The sequence below is a fragment of the Pecten maximus genome, chromosome 2, assembly GCF_902652985.1.
Source record: "Pecten maximus chromosome 2, xPecMax1.1, whole genome shotgun sequence".
NCBI lineage: Eukaryota > Metazoa > Mollusca > Bivalvia > Pectinida > Pectinidae > Pecten > Pecten maximus.
The window spans coordinates 4,345,965-4,351,964 of record NC_047016.1 but is presented as its reverse complement, the minus strand read 5'-3'; the positions used below and the strand labels follow the sequence as shown (position 1 = coordinate 4,351,964).

The 6,000-nt window shown below is 34.7% G+C and overlaps 1 long non-coding RNA gene across 1 annotated transcript in view; it reads right to left on the bottom strand.

The window, feature by feature from the left end:
- Positions 1-511: 511 nt before the first annotated feature.
- LOC117314553 overlaps positions 512-6,000 on the bottom strand; it is a 43,836-nt gene continuing 38,347 nt past the window's right edge. Inside the window, exon 3 of the long non-coding RNA XR_004529545.1 lies at positions 512-997. This is a non-coding gene — a long non-coding RNA (uncharacterized LOC117314553). The remainder of the gene's footprint in view (positions 998-6,000) is intronic.

Genomic DNA, 6,000 nt, shown 5'->3' with positions numbered 1-6,000 from the left:
AAACCTATACAATAATTATGAAAAGGTTCTTTCTGAGAAAAAGCAATAACAATCTGAAAATGTCAAAGGTTTATCAAATCAGTTTTAAAATGCACAGACACAACAAGGGACAAAGTGCAACCTACATCAGAAACCTGAGAAAGATCTCGCAGTGCTTCTTTAGAAATTGTAACAACAAGTATTGTTTAGGAACAGACAGATCACAGACAAAAGGTGATATGAACAGCCCTACCATCTGATGACTCAGAACTAAAATTTCTTATACAATCAAACTTATCATGTAAGGTAGCATATGACTGAATATCAATTTTGATATGTGTAAACTCGAAAATCTTATCACAGCAGTTCCCTATATAACACTATTACAAAAGTTACCAGTCAGTTCTCAACAGTATATTGAAGAATTATTAGTTCAACTTGTGTCAATCTTGAACCTATATATAAGGGATAATGAGGTTATGGACAGAGGTGGTATGGTACATGTGAACTTACCAAGTGCCACAGTAGGCAGTTGTGCAATAGTCCCCATCATAGAGGCAGGGCTTGACTGGGGCAAGCCCCATGGTACACACGGCCAGGTCCAGATGTCAGCGTTTTGGTCCAGATGTCAAATTGGGGGGTGTTTAATCAGTGTTCCCATCCAGATGTCCAATAGGGGGCGCTTCTATCAGTGTTCTGATCCAGATGTCCAATAGGGGGCGCTTCTATCAGTGTTCTGGTCCAGATATCCAATAGGGGGTGCTTCTATCAGTGTTCTGGTCCAGATATCCAATAGGGGGCGCTTCTATCAGTGTTCTGATCCAATTGACCAATAGGGGGCGCTTCTATTAGTGTTCTGGGCCAGATGCACAAATTGGTCCTAAAAGCTGAAGTTTCTCTTTTATACTCATTTGGTTCAAATGTTTTTGAAGGTTCAACTCTGTGCCAATTAACACATTGTTCTTGAAAAGAAGGATACCCCGTACTCCAGTCTGCCCTTGTACCACAGTCAAGAAAACTACAAACAAACAAAACAACATGCTATTTATGTTACAAAATATAGCTCAATATTTTAAAAAGCTTACATGTAGGTACTGTTTATGTCAAGATCAGCATCTAATTCATGCATAGGTAGCAATCGTCCAGCTGATACATGTGTAGTGTTACTTGTATACTGATTTCTGTTACTTGTATACTGATTTCTGTTACTTGTATACTGATTTCTGTTACTTGTATACTGTGTTACTTGTATACTGATTTGTGTGTTAGTTGTATACTGATTTCTGTGTTACTTGTATACTGATTTCTGTGTTATATGTATACTGATTTCTATATTTACATGTATACTGATTTCTGTGTTACTTGTATACTGATTTCTGTTACTTGTATACTGATTTCTGTTACTTGTGTACTGATTTCTGTGTGTTACTTGTATACTGATTTCTGTGTTAAAAGTATACTGATTTCTGTGTTACATGTATACTGATTTCTGTGTTACATGTATACTGATTGCTGTGTTACTTGTATACTGATTTCTGTGTTACATGTATACTGATTGCTGTGTTACTTGTATACTGATTTCTGTGTTACATGTATACTGATTTCTGTTACTTGTATACTGATTTCTATATTTACATGTATACTGATTGCTGTGTTTTAGTTGTATACTGATTTCTGTGTTACTTGTGTACTGATTTCTGTGTTACATGTATACTGATTTCTGTGTTACTTGTATACTGATTTCTGTGTTTTAGTTGTATACTGATTGTTGTGTTTTAGTTGTATACTGATTTCTGTGTTACATGTATACTGATTTCTGTGTTACATGTATACTGATTTCTGTGTTACTTGTATACTGATTTCTGTGTTACATGTATACTGATTTCTGTGTTACATGTGTACTGATTTCTGTGTTTTTGTTGTATACTGATTTCTGTGTGTTACTTGTATACTGATTTCTGTGTTACATGTATACTGATTTCTGTGTTTTAGTTGTATACTTGTTTTCTTCCATATGTTTATAACTTGAAAGATGTAACATACTAGGATATTTTATATTCTAATCTGAATAAATTTAACAAAAGTAGAGCTGAGTTAATATGTCTTAGGTCAACAACCTATTTGTCAGCAGAAAGACGATGATCCATGCTAATACGCACTCATCAACATATTCTATCTCCATCCAGACATCTAATGGTTGATATTGATTAAAATTCAAATCACGCTGAAAAAAAACACATTTTAAATGTCTTCCAATATATGTTTGTTATATAAATAGTATCACCTACAGAAAATGATTTCTGCACTGGTAAATATATGTGTTATGTTACTTCTTCACACTGGTAAATATATGTGTTATGTTACTTCTTCACACTGGTAAATATATGTGTTATGTTACTTCTTCACACTGGTAAATATATGTGTTATGTTACTTCTTCACACTGGTAAATAAAACATGTTGGAGTTATCTCCCTTCAACCAGGAAATCAGAATGCATAATGTATAAAAATCACTGCAAGACTATATATATTGTCTTTCTTTCACGTTGTTACTAAAGGTAAAAAAAAAAGAGTCTGTAAAGGTGATCAAGATGATATAATACATAACAAAAGATGACCAAGGTGATATTATACATAACATATGTTGTCTGCTCAGCAAGTTGGGTGATTACGACAATTTTTTTTAGCTTGACCAGCCCAAGAGAACTGGAGTTATTGCATAGAAATCGATATCCTATTTATAGTAATAGTGACCTTGACCTTTGGACTAGTGATGTAAGGAAAAAATATATGAAAATTGAGGTGTAGGATACATTTGGCTTTTTGCAGGCGACACAAAAAAAGTTATTAAGATGATACTATACATAACAATTCAAACAATAATTGTATTACCAATGTCCAGGTATGTTGTTAATGTTAACTGCTAGCACTCTCCATATTGTCTGTCCATGTAACTTACATCACTATGGCTCTATATAAAATTGACCTTTATTACAAAATTTTACAACTAGTTCAATTATAAAATGTGCAATCCATTATTGCCAGGTTCACCAGTATCTAGCTCAAAATGTTTAAACTAGAAACTTTTTAGGATATAAGTTGATTCCAAAAGTAACTCCTACAAATTACGTCATTGATTACCCTTTGGTTAAATTCAAGATTATCTGAATATTCAGAAAAAAATTCAAATATTTTCAATACTCTTTTGTCAATTCATTACACTTAAAATGCTCAGTTTATACAAAATAAGTTCTCCTTCGCCCAAGGATACTTCAGATCAACTATAACTCAGTGGCCTTAGAAACATATTAAACACTAATTCATTACAGTATGTCACCACATGATATATCTGGAATTTCAGATTTCTAGATTACAAGATATGACCATCGACAACAAAAGTATATGGATGGATTATACTTATGAATTATTAAAAAGAATTATTTATCAATTTAGAAATAACTAGCTTTAGAAATTGATCTATTTCCTAACACACACACACACACCTATTAATATCCCCTACACCTTTTTGATGCTTAAGTATTGACAGATAATTAGTAGAACTATCATTACTACAACATTTGACCTAATAAATCCATTTAACACCGGATAGATGGACAATCAATGGTGCAAAACACCTCAATTGGCCCTTCGATCAGCCAGCTGGTAGAATTATAAAATTATTAAAAAGTTTTAAAAAAAAATGACAGAATATTATTGTGCTATAGGATGGTCTTGAGATAAATTGGTTTAAAGAATGAATGACCCATTGACAGGAAACACCGTACAAGTAGCTCAAACACACATAGGAAATATTTCAGGGTGTTTCCTGCACAAACATGGCAAAGTATTTGCTATAGAGTTATTTGGAATGATGTATGTAATCACCAAACAAACATTGTATAAGTTAATCTATGCAAGCATCAGAGATGTCACTATCATCCTCACATAGACAGCTCATCTGTAATCTTTGTTAAGCCAGGTGTAAACCTCAAGCAGCGTAGACAGGAAATGCATAACCATAGGTAGATATGTCCTAGAACTACCAGACACGACACCACAGTTATTAAACAATACACACGTTCAACCTTCACCCTGGCACACATGCTACTGCCATTATATTTTCATCTTAACCTTATCCAAAACATGTAGATATATGCTGTGTCACACAATATCTTCAGTAAATGCTGCATTAAACAGGTTTTTTTCTTAGTAAAGCACATTGGTGGATTTATGATTCATATATGTTTCAAGATATGTCAGTTATGTATTTGTCAACTAGACATTGTAACTAGAACACTGACAGGTCAGTTAAAAGGCCGTGTAATGTAGCAAGAATATAGCCCCTTATCAAAAATCATTGCAAGAAGCAAAATTATACATTTCATATGTACTATATGATGTGCCTTTTGTTTCTAACAGAAATGTAAATACTTTGCAATATTAATTTGCTTGTTTTGATTTGTTTATTTCCTCCCTGATAAAAGTTTGTTTGGTTTCTATCACCCGTGAACAGGTAGTGTCATGTTGTGGCAGGGACTCCTTGTAGTTTACCTCCCTGTATGACATAGAGGAGGCTTGTCGCATGCCATCCGAACAGTTAGGATTTCTGATTATTAGATTCTCAAGAAGCACAAAATGTCACGAGTAGGAAGTATCGAACCCGTGACCTGGGATCTTCACTTGAGGTTATGTGGCCAACACTTTAAATAAATCAGTTATCGCAGCCCTTCACTGGAGGAAAGGTCACGGTCATTTGGGTCCAAATTTCAAAAACAATGTGGATCTCTGGCTAAGACCCTCGCTCTTGATGCAGTGACTTTGATTTTTTCGTCAGTTGACTTATCCCTTAATTCAGACCAACTTTGCTTCATTATAACAAAACAAAATGTTTATCACTAAAAAGATACAAAATTTGTGCATGTCATTGACTCAGTCACCTTGACTTTAAATCAGTTGATTTCTTCTTAAATCCTAACTTTTTATTCATAATGTCATCACAAAGAACGATACACAAGAGACACACATGGCCTGTACTGCTCACCTAGACCTGCAGGTAGAGAATTTTTTGAAGTTGATCATCTACATACTACACTGAACATCACTTCTTAATTCAAATATCTGATTAGGCTAGGTCATTCATTAGAATAAGCTTGGTAGCCCTTCATCTCAGCATGCTCTAAGATGCATTTTTTTTCTAGTCTCTGTGCCTCTCGGTTATTGAAAAGAAGTTGTTTATAGATTTTAGCCTATTTAACCCCTGTGACCTTGAATGTATGTCAAGGTCATTCCTTTGAACAAACTTGGTAGCCCGCACTTCAGCATGCAAAAGGACTAATATCAGTCTCTGTGACTCATAGTTATTGAGAAGAAGTTGTTTAAAAAAACAAGAGGCCCATGGGCTTTATCGATAACCTGAGTTTTGGAATATTTCAGTTAATTTGACCCTTTTTGGCCCTGCCCCTGAAGTCCCTTAGGGTCACTCAGCGCCAATATGAACATATTATTCAACAGACATATCCCATACTGATAATTTTAACCAAGTATGTATTATTTCCAATGGCAATTGGAACAAATAATGGGCAAAACTGTGTCTTCCTTATATAAACTATAGTAGAATTGACCCCATCCCAGGGGGAACCATGAGACCACTATAAACTATAGTAGAATTGACCCCATCCCAGGGGGAACCATGAGACCACTATAAACTATAGTAGAATTGACCCCATCCCAGGGGGAACCATGAGACCACTATAAACTATAGTAGAATTGACCCCATCCCAGGGGGAACCATGAGACCCCAGAGTCATGAAATTCACAATTTTGGTAAAGGACCTTAAAACCTTTCTATCTATGAGAGTATTTGATTCTTTATACCTGGGAGTTGAGAAGAAGATTTTTGAAATTTTAGTCAATTTGAGCTTTATTCTGTATTATTGGCCTCAGATGTTGAAATCTTGGGGTGTTCTCTGGTACGATTGTGTGTCCTATACTGCCGCCATGTTCATATTCTGGAAACATGATT